Source organism: Dendrobates tinctorius, unplaced genomic scaffold, assembly GCF_039654945.1.
Source record: "Dendrobates tinctorius isolate UK_male_01 unplaced genomic scaffold, ASM3965494v1 ptg000003l, whole genome shotgun sequence".
Lineage (NCBI taxonomy): Eukaryota > Metazoa > Chordata > Amphibia > Anura > Dendrobatidae > Dendrobates > Dendrobates tinctorius.
In genome coordinates, this window is record NW_027361671.1 from 23473648 (window position 1) to 23493686 (window position 20039).

Here is a 20039-nt window from a genome sequence, read left to right on the forward strand (position 1 = left end):
TAGATGACTTTATTCTTCAGGTGGGTGCTGTTTAGCTGCTGTCACACACTAAAAGATGCTTTGTTTGGCAAAACAAAGTTATTATTATTGTTATTATTATTATTCAGACTGGCCTATCGCCTCAACATATTAACCTAATCTATCCCTGTGTGGAACAGCCAAAAGTTTTTTACCATAACCAGCTTCCCCGCATTATGTTCCCACATGCTTTATGCATCCATTAGCCCTCTGCATCCATACTGTTACACACTTAACATTATGGCTGGTCCATACAATCAGGGCAACTGTTACCACCCACCTTTCGTGTCTCCCCTTTTTTCCTCATAGATTGTAAGCTTGCGAGCAGGGCCCTCATTCCTCTTGGTATCTGTTATGATCTATGTGATTATTGTTATGCTGTAATGTCTATTGTCTGTACAAGTCCCCTATGAAATGTAAAGTGCTGCGGAATATGTCAGCGCTATAGAAATAAAATTTATTATTATTATTATTATTATTATTATTATTACATCACCATATTATGAGAGCTATAATTTCTCTATATTTATGTCGACAGATGCAAATGAGGACTTGTTTTTTGCAGGACATTTTTATAGGTACCATTTTCGGTCACAAAACATTCTTTCATCACTTTCTATTCTGATTTTTGGGAGGCAGAATGAACAAAAATCAGCAATTCAGGAATTGTCTTTTTGGGGAGGTTTATGCCATTCTCCATGCGGAAAAATGATAAGGTAGTTTTATTCTTTGACCGCAACAGCCCCCAGAAGAAGCCCATGCGAAACACACATCGGGGGCGTAGTGTACGGTCAACCTGGCAGTGATGGGTAAGCAGTGACTCTGGGGTTATGACCTATGGACTGGTTGGCAAAGGACTATTTAGTTATTCACACCTCACTGGGGAATCACAATGCTGATGCTAATTAGATCCTATGGGGCCCCTTGAATACAAATGCACTTGCTAATTTTGTAATCCTGCTGTCAGGGATGCCGTATTTGTTGCACTTCAGTCTCTATTATTGACACTCTGTCATATTGATAGCTGTATGTAATTGTCTATTTCTAAATATATGTTCTGTGATTTATAAAATGAGTTTCTGATTTTATCTTTGGATATAAACTTCTTTCTTTCTTGCATGTCTATATATTCAATGGAGTTTTCCTTGGGCTAATGTCTATTTGGTGGTTTGGAATTTCTGCCCTTCGACCACTAGTGATTATGAACCTTGCCTCTGGGATTTTGTATTATCTGATTTTTGGGAGGCAGAATAAACAAAAATCAGCAATTCCGGAATTGTTTTTTGGGGAGGTTTATGCCATTCTCCATGTGGAAAAATGATAAGGTAGTTTTATTCTTTGGGTCAGTACGATTACAGAGATACCACATTTATATAATTTTTTTATGTTTTGGCCCTTTTTCAAAATAAAAACTAATTTATAGAAAAAATTATTGTTTTTGCATTGCTTTACTTTGAGAGCTATAACTTTTTTACTTAAGATTTTATGGAGCTGTATGGCAGCTTCTTTTGAGGGATAAGATAACGTTTTCAGTTACAGTTGAAACTAGAAGTTTACATACACTATATGAAAAGACACATATGCATGTTTTTCTCTATATCTGACATGAAATCAGAATAAAACTTTCCCATTTTAGGTAAATTAGGATTACCATAAAAATTAACATTTGCCAAATGCCACAATAATGAGGGAGAGAGAATGTTTTAAGGTATTTTTATTACTTACTGCAAAGTCAAAAGTATACAAAGACTAAGGTTACTATGTCTTTAAACAATTCAGGACTGCCCATACGATGATGTAGTGTTTGGAAGTTTCTGATAGTTTTTTTGGCAACATGCGAACTAATTAGAGACACACCTGTGGATGTATTTTAATGCACACCTGAAACACACTGCTTCTTTGTGTAGCATCATGGGAAAATCTAAAGAAATCAGCCAAGATATCAGGAAGAGAATTGTGGACTTGCACAAGTTTTGCTCAACCTTTTGTACAAAAACTAAGATACCTGAAGGTGCCTTGTTCATCTGTACAAACAATTATATGCAAGTACAAACAAGATGGGAATGTCCAGCCATCATACCACTCAGGAAGGCGATGAGTTCTGTGTCCCAAAGATATGTGCATATCAACCCAAAAGAAAAAGATCTTTTGAAGATGATGGCGGAAGCTGGTAAGATTGTGTCAATATCCACAGTAAAATGAGTACTGTATCAACATGGGTTGAAAGGCCACTCTGCCTCGAAGAAGCCATTACTCAAAAAGAAACATAAAAAAGCCAGATTAAGTTTTGCAAATGCACACAGAAACAAAGACATAAATTTTTGAAGATATGCACTGTGGTCTGATAAAACTAAACTGAACTTTTTGAGCATAATAACCAGCGTTACATTTGGAGGAAAAAGAACAATCTTACGTTTACCTCACACTAACTGTCACCTCACTGTCAAGATTGGATGCCCTCAATCACTCCACTTCCTAAGCTCCTCCCCTTCTACCTACCTTCTCCACTAACTCCCCAACACCCTTTCCTAGCCAGCCTGGGATGAGGCCATCCTCCCGAAGGGTACACACAGATGCCCTGACTAAACTAGTGTGTGTTGGGTGCGAGTGTTAGGAGTCCTGGGTGGTGCTCCCTCCTTATCTGAGGGTGGGATAACACACCTCTGGATGAGGTGCAGTACCTCTGTGGTGACTGGACCCTCAGGGGTGCCACAGACACATGCAGCTGGTGCAGTGATCAGCTGTTCAGCCAGTGCATTCCAGAAAGCCAGGTTCCTGCTATAGCTTGCTGAATAAGCGTTGAACCAAAGATATTCGCTTGACTCTATTATTGTACACAGTGAGATATTGATTAAAATCCTACTTTTTAAAGAGGGTGTAATCATTTATGCTGAGCACTGTATTATGATATATTAATATATATTATAAAGCTTGACTACCTTTTCTTAGTTTATAGTCACACACAGGTTATCCATAACATAAATCCAAGTAGTAATTTACTGTTAATAATTAAGCGTCCATACAACTAATGACTCAACCTTGCTTTATGCTCAAATTACTAACACTTAAGTTTCCTTTCATAATACAAGCTCAATATGACATTTCTAATGCCACTGTAAAATGACACAGATATTTAGAAGTGACAGACACAATGAGAATATTTCAGGAACATTCATATACTTGGCCTACGCTTCAGCTTATGTCAGGTTTATTAAGCTGCTTTACTATATACCTATCACAATCTACACTGCAGTCAAAATCAGTTTTAAGTACTTGCTGTAGAGCTGATGTTACAATAAAGTGCACAGCAAGAATTTTCAAAGAATATAATTCACATACAGTATTCATAGAAATTCCAAAAATAGTTTCTAGGCACGACACAATTTTAGAAGAAAGTACTGAGCAAAGTTTTTGCTTAAAATGATATTTCAATTAGAGTTGAGCGAAATGGGGCGGTCATATTCAAAAGTCGTCGACTTTCGCTGAAATCGAGTTTCATGAAATGAAACCCGACCATAGCGTGAGGTTGGCCACGAGGTCGGCAACCAGAGCACCAAAGTCGCGTTTCAAAAGATGCTTCCAGCACCCTTTTTCAGCCAATGATGGAGGATGCACACTGTGGGCAACGTGATGACATAGGCATCGGTCACCACCATCTTTGAGAAGGGCATGCAAGTGATTGGCTGGCTTTGTGTGGAGTCACAGGGGCTATAAAAGGGCTTGAACGCCGACCGCCATCTTACTTCTGCCGATCTTAGCATTAGGGTGAGGTTGCTGGCTGCTGCTGATTCAGAATAATGGAGAGCGTTAGGCAGGGAAGAAGAACCAAAAAACTGCTTCTGCTGTTAGCGACTTCCACTTACAACACAACACTTTGTGTGCAGTGACAGGGGAGGCTCTATTTTTGTGCATCAGCTCTGTTGGTTATTAGGCTGCCTTATAAGGCTCCCTGATAGCTGCATTGCTGTTTGCACACTGCTGTGCAAACTGTTTCCTTTTTAAAGCAAAAATACTTTTCTTCCTCTTTTCTGCACAGCTACCAAGCATTCATTTTCCACCCTTTTGTGTGTGCAGCAGTCCTGCTTATTAGGCTGCCTGCGTCCATACTTGGACTGAGAGCATCATTGTCAGCATCCTCAAATCTATAGTGAGATTCAAATTCTCACCAATCCTATAGACACCCTCCACCTTGTCATACACCATCCAATTTCAGCCTGTTACATTGAGGTGTAATTTCTACTGGGCCAGAGACAATAGTTCAGCGTCCTCAAATCTATAGTGAGATTCAAATTCTTACCAATAGTAGATACACCTTCTACCTTGTTTTACAGTACCATATAGCTGGTGGTATTTTGGGTACATTTTCACAAAAATGAGGAAGTATGGTGGAAGACGCAATGGAAGTGGGCGGGGGTTGCCGGCTGGTCCCGATGGTGGTGGTGCTGGTGTTGCATCTGTTGGTAGTGGCAAAAGCACAATAGCACCTAAGGCAGGAGGTGTTGATCCTGCGTCATCGTCTGGCTCCACAAGGCCTCGAAGGCTCTCTTTTCTGGGAGTAGGTAAACCACTTTTAAAGCCGGAGCTTCAGGAACAAGTTTTGGCTTACATTGCTGACACAGCCTCCAGCTCTCTCGCCTCCTCTTCTGAAGTTTCAAAAAATAAAAGCACTGAGTCGTCAGTGGAGGCTCTGGTCAGGAACAACACCTTTCCATGTGTCCTTCACCCCTACCAAAAGTGAAGGATGTGGCAGGCCACACTACCGATTACTCCATGGAGCTCTTTTCACATACCATGCCTGGGTTAGCAAGTCAAATCGTGAATTCCCCAGTCCAAGATGAATCTGACATGGAGTGCACTGATGCACAGCCACTGCTAGATTTTTCTGCTTGTACATTCACTCAGAGCACTACATTGTCCTCGCAGTGTACTGAGGCAGAATCAGACCCTGATAAAACTCAGGTGCCCCTTCCCGCATACTATACCACCTTACACGGTGACAAAGAGGAAGGTGCTGATGGAAGTGCAGGTTCCTTGAGCAGGTGGGGGGGCATACTTATGGGCAATGGCACTGGCACAGGGCCCCTCATAGTATGCAAAAGTGTCTCTGCCGGGGAGGGCCCACCCGCCGTCAGACACACCACAGTACTATGAGGGGCCCTGTGTCAGTGCCGTCGCCAACGAGTGGGCCCCCCCTGCTTGCTCAGGGTCACGGCACTTGCAAAGTTGAAATACTTACCTCTCCCTGCTCCACCGCAGAGACGTCTTCCGCGTTTCCTGACAGTGACATTCTGGTCAGAGAGCGCGATGACATCACGTACGCCCTCTGCCTAAGCAGTCCAAGTGCAGTGAGATGGGGAAAAAAAAAAACCCTGGTGTGCTGACCCCAGCTGGCAAATAATCCTCAACCAGTTCCCACAATCCATCTCTTCTGACCCTGCTGTCTGGACTATAAATTTAGAACCATCCTTAGGGGTGCACGCATGTGGGGGTGCACGCATCACAGAAGCAAAGCGTCACGAAGATAAGCGTCGTGATACAGCAGTTATTACATGGCAGTTAGTCAGGGCAGGAGTCAGGTAACCCACACTCTGCTGTCCCTTTTATCCATGTGATTTATTCCTATCCTCCTATGTTCTCTTGCAATCCACTTTCACCGACCAATCCCCCCTCCATCACGACTCATATACATCAGCTCCTCTCTCTTTCTTTCTCCCATGTACAGCTCCCATGCACTTCTCACCTTCTTAAAAAACCTCAGCCCATCTTGCCCAAACACACTGCACAAAAAATCTTCATACAATTCCAAAAACTACTTGCTCTTTATCTTCCTGCTCCTACTGATTTCAGGGGACATCTCCCCCAACCCCGGTCCACCATCCCCCAACCTCAACCCCTACCCTACCTCACATCAAAACCTTAATAATCTTACTAATATTATTTGCACTCCTTCATCTCCTTCTTTTAATTGTGCCCTTTGGAATCCACGGTCTGTATGCAACAAGCTTCCTTTCCTACTCAATTACTTCTGAAAAACTCTCTGAATCTGTTGGCCCTCACGGAAACCTGGATTCAGGATTCTGACACTGTCTCTCCTGCTGCCGTTTCCCATAGTGGCTTACAATTCTCCCATTCCCCGAGACCGACAAACAGACCTGGTGGTGGAGTCGGCATACTCCTGTCCCCACAATGCACTTTCCAGGTCATCCCCCCAGTTCCATCACTCTCATTCCCTTCTTTTGAAGTCCACATCATCAGGCTCTTTCGTCCCCTCCCCCTCTCCCTCAGAGTAGCGGTCATATACCGGCCACCCACCCACTTCCTGGACCATTTCTCTGCCTGGCTGCCGCACTTCATGTCCTCAGAACTACCAACCCTTATCCTGGGAGACTTCAACATCCCCATTAACAGCCCCACTTCAACATCTGCATCCCAGCTTCTATCACTAACCACTTCTCTAGGCCTCTCACAGCTCTCAACCTCTGAAACACACAAAGACGGTAACACCCTGGACCTGGTTTTCGCCCGGCTCTGCTCAATCTCCTACCTAGATAACTCACTGCTTCCCTTCTCTGACCACAACATTCTCTCCTTTACACTCACAAATCCTCGCTCACCCCAGCACCCTCCTACCTACCATTCAGTCAGAAATCTACAAGCCATTAACCCTCATACACTTTCAGACTCCCTACACTCATCATTGTCCCCAATCTCTTCTTTTTCCTGTCCTGATCTGGCTGTACATCACTTCAATGACACTCTTAGAAGCACCCTTGATCAAGTAGCTACCCTCACCCTCAGAACCTCCAAACACAGAGTGAAACAGCCCTGGCTCACATCGCAAACCCGATTTCTCCAGCGATGCTCTAGGTGTGCTGAACGCTTATGGAGGAAAACATGCACACCAGAAGACTTCATACACTTCAAATTTATGTTAAGGACATATAACTCTGCCCTTCACCTCGCCAAACAGACCTACTTCACCACCCTGATCTCCTCACTATCCAACAACCCCAAGAAACTTCTTGACACCTTTCACTCCCTCCTCAGGCCAAAAGCACAAGCCCCTAGACATTTGCGCTGATGACCTGGCCTCCCACTTTATAGAGAAAATAGACAATATCGATCAGGAAATCCGCTCCCAATCACCAAGTTCAGTGACTCCCATCCCTCCCTGCATTTCCCCTGGCTCACTCTCTACATTCAATCCCATCACAGAAGAAGAAGTCTCCAGGCTCCTCTTCTCTTCTGACTATATGCACAACCGACCCCATTCCCTCACATCTCCTCCAGTCTCTCTATCCAGTCGTCACAACTCACCTAACTACAATCTTTAATCTCTCCCTCTCCTCTGGCATTTTCCCCTCCTCCTTCAAACACTCTATCATTACTCCATTACTAAAGAAACCCACCCTCGACCCATCCTGCACAAACAACTACAGACCAGTCTCCAATCTCCCCTTCATCTCTAAACTCTTGGAGCACCTGATATACTCCCGCCTTACCCATTACCTCTCCACTCACTCCCTCCTAGACCTTTCACAGTCCGGTTTCCGCCCCCTACATTTGACAGAAACTGTACTCATCAAAGTGACCAATGACCTTCTGACAGCAAAACGTAATGGTGACCACTCTCTGCTCATTCTTCTCGACCTTTCTGCAGCTTTCGACACTGTTGACCACCCTCTCCTACTCTCTAGGCTCCAGTCACTAGGCATTAAGGACACTGCTCTTTCCTGGTTCTCCTCCTATCTTTCTGACCGCTTCTTCAGTGTTCTGCTTTCTGGCTCCACTTCATCTCCTCTTCCTCTCACTGTCGGGGTACCTCAGGGCTCAGTCCTTGGCCCCCTTCTCTTCTCTCTCTACACGGCCCCAATTGGACAGACCATCAGCAGATTTGGCTTTCAGTACCATCTTTATGCTGATGACACACAACTATACACATCATCCCCTGACCTTACCTCCGCTGTACTACAGAACGCCACTGACTGTCTGTCTGCAGTCTCCAACATCATGTCTGCTCTCTATCTGAAACTCAACCTCTCCAAAACTGAACTTCTTCTGCTCCCACCATCTACTAACCTCCCTAAATCTGACATTTCCCTCTCCATGGGTGGCACCATAATAACACCCCGACAGCAGGTGCGCTGTCTGGGTGTTATGTTTGACTCCGATCTCTCCTTCACCTCCCATAACCAATCTCTTACCCGCTCGTGCCGCTTATACCTAAAGAACATCTCTAGAATCCGCCCTTTTTTCACCATGGAAACAACAAAAACCCTGTCGCCCTGATCCACTCCTGCCTGGACTACTGTAAAGCTCTATTAATTGGCCTCCCCCTCACTCGACTCTCGCCTCTCCAGTCCATCCTTAATGCAGCAGCCAGGGTTGTCCATCTGGCTAATCATTACTCAGACGCGTCCGCTCTTCGCCAGTCATTACACTGGCTGCCCATTCATCACAGGATACAATTCAAAGTACTTGTTCTCACCCACAAAGCTCTCCACAGTGCGGCACCCCCTTACATCTCCTCCCTCATTTCTGTCTATCGGCCTAACCGACCGCTCCGCTCTGCAAATGACTTTAGACTAACCTCTGCCCTAATCCATACCTCCCACTCCCGACTCCAAGACTTCTCCCGTGCTGCGCCAATCCTCTGGAATGCTCTACCCCAAGATATTAGGACCATCCACAATTTGCATAGTTTTAGGCGCTCGCTCAAAACACATTTGTTCAGAGCAGCCTATCACATTCAGTAATCAAAGTCATTTTATGTTTGTGCGTGTGTACCCCATTCACTATCTCCACCCATCCCTCACTCCCTGAAGATGGCTGGACCATCATTGTAAATATATCATTGTAAATACAAACCTGTGCTTTGTATCTCCCCCACCACATTGTAGATTGTAAGCTCCCACGAGCAGGGTCGTCTTATTTCGCTTTAATTATTGTATTGTTACCGTTGTTACTTATGACTGTTGTGTTTGAAACTGTTCAACTGCAAAGCGCTGCGGAAATGTTGGCGCTATATAAATAAAGATTATTATTATTATTGTTATGGAAGATGGGGAGGTTTATGCCATTCTCCATGTGGAAAAATGATAAGGTAGTTTTATTCTTTGGGTCAGTACGATTACAGAGATACCACATTTAAATAATTTTTTTATGTTTTGGCCCTTTTTCAAAATAAAAACTATTTTATAGAAAAAATTATTGTTTTTGCATTGCTTTACTTCAAGAGCTATAACTTTTTTATTTAAGATTTTATGGAGCTGTATGGCAGCTTCTTTTGAGGGATATGATAACGTTTTCAGTTACAGTTGAAACTAGAAGTTTACATACACTATATGAAAAGACACATATGCATGTTTTTCTCAATATCTCACATGAAATCAGAATAAAACTTTCCCATTTTAGGTAAATTAGGATTACCATAAAAATTAACATTTGCCAAATGCCAGAATAATGAGGGAGAGAGAATGTTTTAAGGTATTTTTATTACTTACTGCAAAGTCAAAAGTATACAAACACTAAGGATACTATGTCTTTAAACAATTCTGGACTGCCCATACGATGATGTAATGTGTTTGGAAGTTTTTGATAGTTTTTTTGGCAACATGCGAATTAATTAGAGACACACCTGTGGATGTATTTTAATGCACACCTGAAACACACTGCTTCTTTGTGTAGCATCATGGGAAAATGATGATACACAAATAATAACCAGCGTTACATTTGGAGGAAAAAGGGAGAAGGACACCATCCCATCTGTAAAACACGGGGATGGCAGCATAATTTTGTGGGGTTATTTTGCTGCAGGAGGGACTGGTGCACTTCACAAAATATATGACATTATGAGAAAAGAAGATTATGTGGCAATACTGAAGCAACATCTCAAGACAACAGCCAGGAAGTTAAAGCTTGGGCGGAAATGGGCCTTCCAAATGGACAATGATCCCAAGCATACTGCCAAAATGGGAACAAAGTGGCTTAAGGATAACAAAGTCAATGTTTTGGAGTGGCCATCACAAAGCCCTGATCTCAATCTTATTGAATATTTATGGGCAAAGCGGAAACAGTTACATCAGTTTTGCCAGGAGCAATGGGTTCAAATTCCAACTAACTATTGTGAGAAGCTTGTGGAAGGATATCCCAAAGATTTTACTCAAGTCATTCAGTTTAAGGGCAATGGTACCCAATACTAATGAAATGTGTGCAAACTTTTTACTTTGCAGTAAGTAATAAATATGCCTTAAAGCATTCTCTCTCTCTCTCTCTCTCATTATTCTGGCATGTGGTAAATGTTAATTTTTATGGTATTCCTTATTTACCTAAAACAGGAAAGGTTTATTCTGATTTCATGTCAGATATTGAGAAAAACTTGCATTTTTTTTATATAGTGTATGTAAACCTCTAGTTTCAACTGTATATGATGTTTATTTACATTCGACTTTTTGATCGCGTTTTATTCCACTTTTTGTTCAGCTGTATGATGTAAAAACCATAGTTTTTTGCCTCTATTTTTTTTTTGATGTTCACTGAAGGGGTTAACTATTGGGATGGTTTTATAGATTGGGTTGTTCCAGACATGGCAATGTCCAATGTATGCACTTTATTTGTTTACTTTTGTTTTTTACATAAATAAATGTATTTATTGGATTAATATTTATTTATTTTTGCTCTTTGCTATGTGATTTTTTATTATATTTTTACAATTTTTTTTTTAAATTTATGTTTTTACCTTGTCCCAGGATGGGACATCAACTTTTCCTGCCCTGATCGCTGATCTGTACTCTGAAAAGCCTTTGGAGGCATGTCAGGTCCTGCTCTGAGCTGAAGCTTACATGCTACCATCCCTGGGTGACCCCGTCACCATCTTTCAGCCCAGGGTCACCATGATGACCATCAGGACAAAACAATCTTAATCCCGTTGTGCCAATGGAACAGAGAGGGAGCTCCCTCCCTCTCTGATGCCCATGAATGTCACTGTCGCTATTTACAGCGGCATCAGAGGAGTTAAACGCCCTCCATTGGTGCTACCTCTGATCGTGGGCATTGCTGCAGGGTGTCAGCTCTCATTTTGAGCTGATTCAGCATTTGATTGCGACGGCACTCGGCATGAGCCCGCGTGGTTGTTACAAACACAAACAAAGAGCACAGAATGACAATTGTGCAAAAATATCCTGCAGTAAAACATGTAACAGTAGTCAGCAAGTGCTGATAAAAAGATGATAGCAATTACAGGGTACTTAGTCGATACTTTTTTTGCAAAAAAATGTATACCAAGCTGCTCCACCACATCAAGGTAACCCCTATTGAAGCAGTCCCTATCTAATGTATTTAAAACCTGAACATGTGAACAGTGTCTAAATGAACAGGATGAAGACAGGCGCTTCCTGGTATGGGCACGTGGTGTAAGCTAGCTCTTTATGTGCATGTCACACAAGAGAGGGGTGGGGTCTCTCAAATCATGCATAAGCACGGAAAAAACTGGATTAAAAACAGTGACATGCACATAAAGAGCTGGCTTACACCACGTGCCCATACCAGGAAGCACCTGTCTTCATCCTGTTCATTTAGACACTGTTCACATGTTCAGGTTTTAAATACATTAGATAGGGACTCCTTCAATAGGGGTTACCTTGAGGCGGTGGAGCAGCTTGGTATACATTTTTTTGCAAAAAAACGTATTTACTAAATATCCTGTATTTGTTATCATCTTTTTATCAGCACTTACTGACTACTGTTACATGTTTTACTGCAGGATATTTTTGCACAATTTTCATTCTGTGCTCTCTGTTTGTGTTTGAGTCAGTGGGTGGTGTGAACATTGTCCTACCGACTTGTTCATATGCGTGGTTGTTACAAAGTATATGTACGGCAGTTTGCAGGAACACAGCTCCCGCTGCACCATACATACAGTATACAGTGCATGTCTGGATGGGGTTCAATACAAAAGATTTCCCAAACTCAGACATGTAACTGTGACTTTAAAGACATTGACCAGATCCAACTGGATGACGCCTATATACTTACCTGCATGGTAATTCTATATTCAACATAAGAACAGAATCATTGCTGGGATCTATATATTGATTCAGTATTCATCCATACATTAATACACTGTGAAGGGATTAATGGGTAGACAAGATTGTAAGTATGATTCTCTGCATTCTCTGCATAATGTGAATATTCTTTCTATAATCATATTTCTTTCATCATAGATTTAGCGTAAGTGACGCCATAAACATATGTATACTGTAGCACTTTTTTCCCCAAATTTGGGGGGTATGGAGGTGCGTTTTATAATCCAAATGTGTCTTACTGGGTGGGAGGGGTAGCTGCTGTGGACCGGAGTCACAGGAGGCAGGGTTGCTTCTGTAGGAGATGGGCAAGGCTGCAGGGTTAGGGTGGGAAAAGGGGGTGTTCAGCGGTGCAAGACTGCTGGGGGCCACAGGCTTTGACAAAATATCTGTGGAGTCCCAACATGTCCAGTGCGCTGGACTTCAGCCCTGAGCCCTCCACAGATTTGTACCACCAAATACTCCCTCCTCCCAGCCCGGGGCCTGCAGCATCGTCCCACTCTTGCTGCCGCAGCGAGATTGCTGCTGCAGCGACCCTGCCTCCTGGGACCCCACTTCAACATAGCCGCCCAGTCCCAGTAAGCGACCGCAAAGGCAGACTATAGGACCCACCACCATTTTATAAATAAAAAAAATTCTTCCCCAAAATTTGGGGTGCGTTTTCTTGTCTGGTGCGTCTTATAGTTCAAATAATGGTCTTTCTTTCAATAAATCCCCAATGTGATGGCCTCTTTTATTTGCTTTTGCACCCTGTCACTTGACTTAATATATGTGTGATTTTATTAGGGTTTATAGTCCATGAGTTTAATTCTTATTAGTCACTATTAATCAATTAACAGGTGTTGTCCACTAACACATTACTCTCTTTATCACATAATCTCCTTATGATAGATGTCATCACACACATATCCATGCATTTATACCATATGCTGTATGTCATACACAATCAACACACTGGTATATATGCACATTATCATGTTTCGGTATAAACCAGGTAATCCATCCCCTATCGTCATGTAAATTATTTCTCACAGTCAGTTTTTACCATCTATATACAGTAGTGCCTTTATTTTATTTTATTTCTATTACTATTATTTCTATTACTGATAATAGTCTAGTTCTAAATTAACATGTAATTAATCATCATAGTCAGTTAATTTTCATACTCATTTAATAATACAATCGATTATCTTAGACCTTTTTCTCAATAGACTGCATGCTTTGTTGTGCGCATGTTTTGCTCCCGCTCCCCTGTCCTTAATAATAATAATAATTTTATTTCTATAGCACCAACATATTCCGCAGCACTTCACATTTTAGAGGGGACTTGTACAGACAATAGACATTAAGCATAACAATAAACACATAGATCAACAGATACCAAAAGGATTGTTGGCCCTGCTCACAAGCTTACAATCTGTGCTGATACAAACAGTAGCATAGCTACCGGGGGTGGGGGGCAGAGGAGGGGGTAGCCCCAGGCCCCGCAGTGCACCCGTCAGATAAACTCTGCGACACAGCAGGGAGCCTAAATCTTCTTGCACTGCCACCCAGCTGCTATAGGGCCCATGAGCGCAAGTTCAATTGTATCGGCTGGATGCCGATACAGTTGAATGCAATGATGAGAGAGGGAGCACCAGTCGTCCAGGCAGTAGTACTACCAAACACAAATCAAATTTGGCCTACATTGCCTCTGACAAATTTACTAGAAGGAAGTGGAGGACATTATGAAATACATGTCATATCACTCGTCTCAGTAAAAACAGGATGATGTTAGATCTAACAACGACACAATCAGTTTAAGTCAGGATTCTGCACAGAAAAGTCAACCTGTTCACATTTGACTGAAAAGGATTAATGTATATTGGAAACTAGTTTAATTAAAAAAACATGAAAAGACTGTCAGTGTACCATGTTATTATTTGGGCTTTTGGATGTTACTGTGTTACCATAAGTATTTTTGTGAGGTCACTTTGACATTACTAAAGCAGTGTTTGTATTAAAGAACTTCAAATAACTGGATACAATCCTAGGAGACCTCAGAGTGATATACATTTTTTATCATGGCAATAGGAATACCTGCAATTTACGACCAATTTATTCACTGCAAATCAAATTTTGGGGAAAAATTTGCTGATCTGGCTAGTTTCAGACTAGCGTTCGGAGGCACAACGCAGGGCTGCCGCTAAGCTGCGCCCCCAGCCACGCCTCCTCCGGTCAGCTCCTCCTCTGATCACATGATGCTGCATGCGATCAGCGTACCCTATATTTAGCGCTGGGCTGATTTTGCCCTTTTGGCGCTGCGCTGAGTGCACAAAAATGCACTGTGCTGCATTTTTGTGCACTCGGCGCAGTGCCAAAAGGGCGCAAGCGCCAGCAAAATCAGCCCAGTGCACGACCAGTGTACCCAATGCTAAACATAGGGTACGCTGATCGCATGCAGCGTCATGCGATCAGAGGAGGAGCTGACCGGAGGAGGTGCGGCCGGAGGCGGAGCTTAGTGGTGGCCCTGCGCTGCGCCTTTGAACACTAGTCTGAAACTAGCCTTAGCAAATTCAAATTTCAAAAGATTCAATCATTTCTAGTAATAATAGTACCTATGCTTTCAAGTAACTTCTCAGAATAATCACTGGTGTTTATATATGAGGAATAACACTGTTTCTGGCCATTAAATGACTAGTATTCTGCATTTCCACCACATTTTCCTCTGCAGCTTCTATTTCTTAGTTTTCAATTGATTTTGAGCTGGGAGGAGACTTGCTGTTATGTCTCCCATATGCAGCACAGCATAAAGAGGGATTCCTGCTGTTCAGTTCTCAGCACTTAGATAGAAAGCGCAACATGGCGGAAATGGAGCAACAGCAGTACTGATAAGTTGAAACGTGAGTCCAGCTCTAGAATGGGTTAAAAAAAATTAGCTCAGTATTATCTTTTTGTGACTTCCTCTGCCTGTTTTCACACTCTCATCTACACTCTTCCTCTCCTTCCTATATCCATAGAGGATAGTAAGAGGTTTAACCTGACACTTCATTGTTCTGACAGTCCATCTTGTCTTGAGCAAGTCAGATTTTAGATATTTTTTCATACTGAACACATTCAAGAGGCAGACATAAGAAGAAAAAAAATGTCTCCTATGTGGAGAAAGAAGCAGAATATGTTATAATGTTTCCTATAGCCACATTAGCTACATCAAGATTCTTTATAACTATTAAATGGGCTATCTATTTTTTTTTTTTTTTAAATATTCCTAATTTCTTATAAAGTTATTAAAAAAAGATCATTGCTGCAGTGCTGCTGCTCAGAGATCCCCAACAACTTTGTAGCAACATCTGTCATCTGACCACTACAGTAAATCACTGGTGTTATAGGTTAAGTATGAATTTACAGCATGTTACCATTGAGGCTAGTTTTTGGCTGTTTAGCATGTTAAATAGATTTCTTGTCATTGCTGCAGGAAAGGAGGATGACTGTACACATATAAGTGATTTTTTAAAATTATTTTATGACTATTTTTGTTCTGTTATTATACAGTAAACAGTAGTGTTCAAAATACTAGCAGTCCAATATGACTAACCAGATTGATCACTATTTTTGGTATAAATTATATTACCAAATGTCAAACAATTTTATAGTTGATGCAGTAGGTTCTAAGAAAACCAATAGACTCAGCATTCATGATCTGCATGTGTTCAAAATAATAGCAGTGTGGAGTTCAATTAGTGAGGTCAATCATTCTGTGAAGAAACAGGTGTGAATCAGGTGACCCTTATTTAAGGGTGAAGCCAGGACATGTTGTACATGCTTTTCTCCTTGAAAGCCTGAGAAATATGGGTCATTTGAGACATTGTTCAGAAGAACAGCGTACTTTGATTAAAAAGTTGATTGGGAGGGTAAAACTTATAAAGAAGTGCAGACAATGATAGGCTGTTCAACTAAAATGATTTCCAGTGCTTTAAAATCCAACCATAGAGATGTGGACGAAAACGGAAAGCTACTATTCGAATGGATGGAAGAATAGCCAGAATGGCAAAGGCTCAGCCAATGGTCCGCTCCAGGATGACCAAAAACAGTCTCAAGTTACCTGTGAGTACAGTGACAGTTAGAATACACCTGTTTGAAGCTAATCTCTGAGCAAGAAATCCCTGCAAAGTCTCACTGTTAAAAAGACATCTAATGAAGTAGATACAATTTGCCAAAGAACACATCAACTGGCCTTAAGTGAAATGGAGAAACATTTTGTGGACTGATGAAAGTAAAAAATTGTACTTTTAGGGTCCAAAGGCTGCAGACAGTTCATCAGATGATCCCCAAACTCTGCATTCAAGGCACAGTGCACTCCGAAGACAGTGAAGCATGGTGGTGCAAGCATCATAATATGGGCATGTTTCTCTTACTATGGTGCCGGAACTATTTACCACATACCTGGGATCATGGACCAGTTTGCATATATTAAAATACTTGAAGAGGTCATGTTGTCTTACACTGAAGACAACAACCCTAAACACCTCAGTAAAGCAAAATCTTAGTTGCAGTCCAACAAAATTGAGGTTATGGAGTGGCCAGCTCAATTCCCAGACCTTAATGCAATAGAACATTTGTGGGGTGACATTAAAAATGTTGTTTCTGAGGCAAAGCAAACAAATGCCAAAAATTGTGGGATGTAGTTCGGGCATCCTGGGCTGGAATAACAGCTGACAGGGGCCAGAAGTTGGCTGTCTCTATGCAACATAGATGTGAAGCAGTTCTAAAAATCTGTGGGTAACAACTAAATATTCGGTTAGTGATTCACAGAAATGCTAAATCCACAAAAAAGTACATATTGTGAGTTTGTAAAGACAAATGCAGACACTGTCATTTTTTAGAACAGCCCGTTGTTAATTGTTGGTTATTTTCTGTAAAACATTTCTCTTCATGTATTGAATTAGAAAACAGTGTGCAATGTTCCCAATGCATAGAAATAAAAACTACTACTGTATAAATATTTTGTGACTAACTCATGTTTTTGATGACATTGCTATCATTTTGAATACTACGGTAACTACGGTAACTATTCTTGCGGTTGTTTTTTCACAATCCCAGACAGCCCCCTTCAATGAAATTTTTTAATGAATGGCATTTCTATGTTATTGAGGTTCCTTTGTAGTTTTTGGTGAAGTTTCTATGATCAATATATGTAGATTAGATTTATAATGAGAAAATTAGAGATTAGCATTCAAACAAAGGTTCAGTTGACTGCCATAGTCTTGAATCTACAACCCCTGGACACAACAAAATGGATTGATGACACCCTCTCTGACAATTAGCAACCAGTGAACAAGCTCCTGATCTTAACTACATTCATATAGATACCTAATATTAGTGTATGTGATTTCCAGTATCATGTATTCATTTAAATGTCGGCAAAATTAAGCTATTAAGTTTTTTTCAATGGTCTTAACAGTGAAAGAAAAGCAAACCCTAATTAAAAGAATTCTGTTTTGACTTAACAAGTTTGACAAGTGCTAATTGACAGTTCCTGTGAAATTACTCTAATTAAAGTCAATATGTCTTTTTCAATTAATAAAATATTAAGAATATACTAATATAGATTAGCAACTTAATCTGCACTTGATATTCTGCACATCACATGTATTTCATGGAAGAACCATCTGACATCCATCTTCTCAGTTTAGATACAGGTGGCTCATTATTCTGTCACAGTGTAACCCAGGACATTATATACCTCTTGAGCAAGGAGATAATGTCCATCTATTATCCTTTACATGCTTAATATAGATAAATGTATTCATCTTACCAGGAAAAGTCTAAAAATATTTCTTAAATGCTGATATCCTTACTAATTGCTGACTCCAACAAATGTTCTCAATTAGATAGAGCTAAACCTTTTATTATAGGCTTACAGGTAATTGCACACCACTGCAGGAAGAATTCTTTGCAGTGTTTCATCTTTTGGCCTTAGCAGAGGAAAGGGCTTGTATTAAGCCTTTACACAACATAGTACATCATTTTAATCATATTTTCTTACCCAAGCAAAACCAACAAGGAACCCCAGGTTAAAAAAGTATTTTACTGCAAATCAGGCCAAAAAAAGTGTTTTACAGTAGAGTTTGTGAACGATCTGTGTACAAGACACTCTACATTGACTACATAAAGATACAGATGTAATAATTGTCAAGCTAACAAAATTACGAACCCTAACATTAATTACTAAAAATGGTCAGTTCTGCCCAATTGTCTGCATTACAGGTCAGCATGCTGTTCATTCTTAGTCATGGTTAACAGTGCAATTATGTAACTAATCAGGAGCTATAAAAATATATGTGGAATAATGCTGTTATGACTGAGCTCTAACACTTGTACTCAGATGAATAAACCCGGAGGGGATGTTAAACCTGCACACAACAGGTTCCTAAACAGACTTTTAAAATCCCTAACCCAACCTTGATTTGTCCCTGTCTGACATTGGAGGTTGGCACCCTAAAATTACTTAGTTGAGCCCCTAATCAACGTCGGCTGACCCTGAGTGTCCTTAACTGCACCCTCAACTATACACAGGATGTAATCCAAAACAACAACAACAGAACGTAGTGCACACAGAGGGTGATATACAGGAATAAAAACGTGTTCACACAGTCATACATGAAAGGTGGAAAAAAAAGAAAGGAACTCAAAAAAGCTTTCAGTATACGTGGAAACCCCCAGACCCTAAATGTAACAAAATGGGAAGAGTGCTGAGAAGGAGAACATGCAAACAAACCACAGCAGAAGCAATTGAGAAAACCTCAGCAACATAATCCTTGACTGGGGAGCTGGGACTCCAAACTTCCACCTAAGTTGGAACATAGCCAGCAAAGAGTTCATGTGCAAGGAGAGTATAAAAATACCTGCACAGAGAAAAACAGCAAAGACAAGAGCATTATCAGCAGTTCTACAGAGACAAAGCTGTGGCACTATAGAGGGGGAAACTGATCACATAGCCAGAGGTCACTGTATCGGGCCCCAGAGTCAAGCCATGACAAATACAATGCATGATATTATTTAATAGTTTTGGTGTTGAGTGATTAGAAGAGCTGCAAATGCTGCCACGTAGGAGAGGGCTCTGGAGGCCAAAGATTACTGAATGGGTCCTATGAATCGATTCATAACAACTTTACTACTTTATTGATTAAATTGATCAACATATTCTTTTGCACGGTCTGTTTTTAATACATGTCCATTACTAACACTTGAAAAATGTGGAAGATTAAAGGTAAGTTTCAACAATATTTTCTCATCAATAAAGTCCATCTCAATCTAAATTGATATGTAAGATTGAACGCTCCCCTTAACAGAAAAAGAACAATGTTACAGTACAATATGCCATTACTTAGTACCACAAATGTAAAATCCTTCACAGATACTGTCATAATCAGTAGAGTTCACCTTAGGAACTCTAAGTACTTAGAACTCTAAGTACTTTAAAAAAAAGTAACCTAATAAAAAATATAAAGAAAGAAAAACAAAAGAAGAAACCATTAAATAGAAAACAGTTTGCAAATTTTGCAATAATTCAGAATGGTAATAATAAAGGATGTGACAGTGTAAAAACAGGCAAGGACTTTTATAAATGGTTACACATCAAAGTAACTGATTTTAAGCATTAAACAAGTTGTTTTTCATTTTTATAAACTAGGATTTTAAAATTACAATTGTTTAGAATTATTCCCACTCTTCACTGCACTACATTGTGTTTTGATTTTCATTTTTAATAACGTAATAATCAAGTAGCATATAATAATTTACTTCTATGTAACAAGCCTAAATAAATAAGAAATGCAGGTGGGTACAGTGGATATGCATTCTGTTAAGTTTCTTCCATATCTTCTGTCACTGTTCTGTGAATATCAGTTTCCATATAAAATCAACACTTGTTCAAAAAGTCTAATTGCATTTGTTGGGATT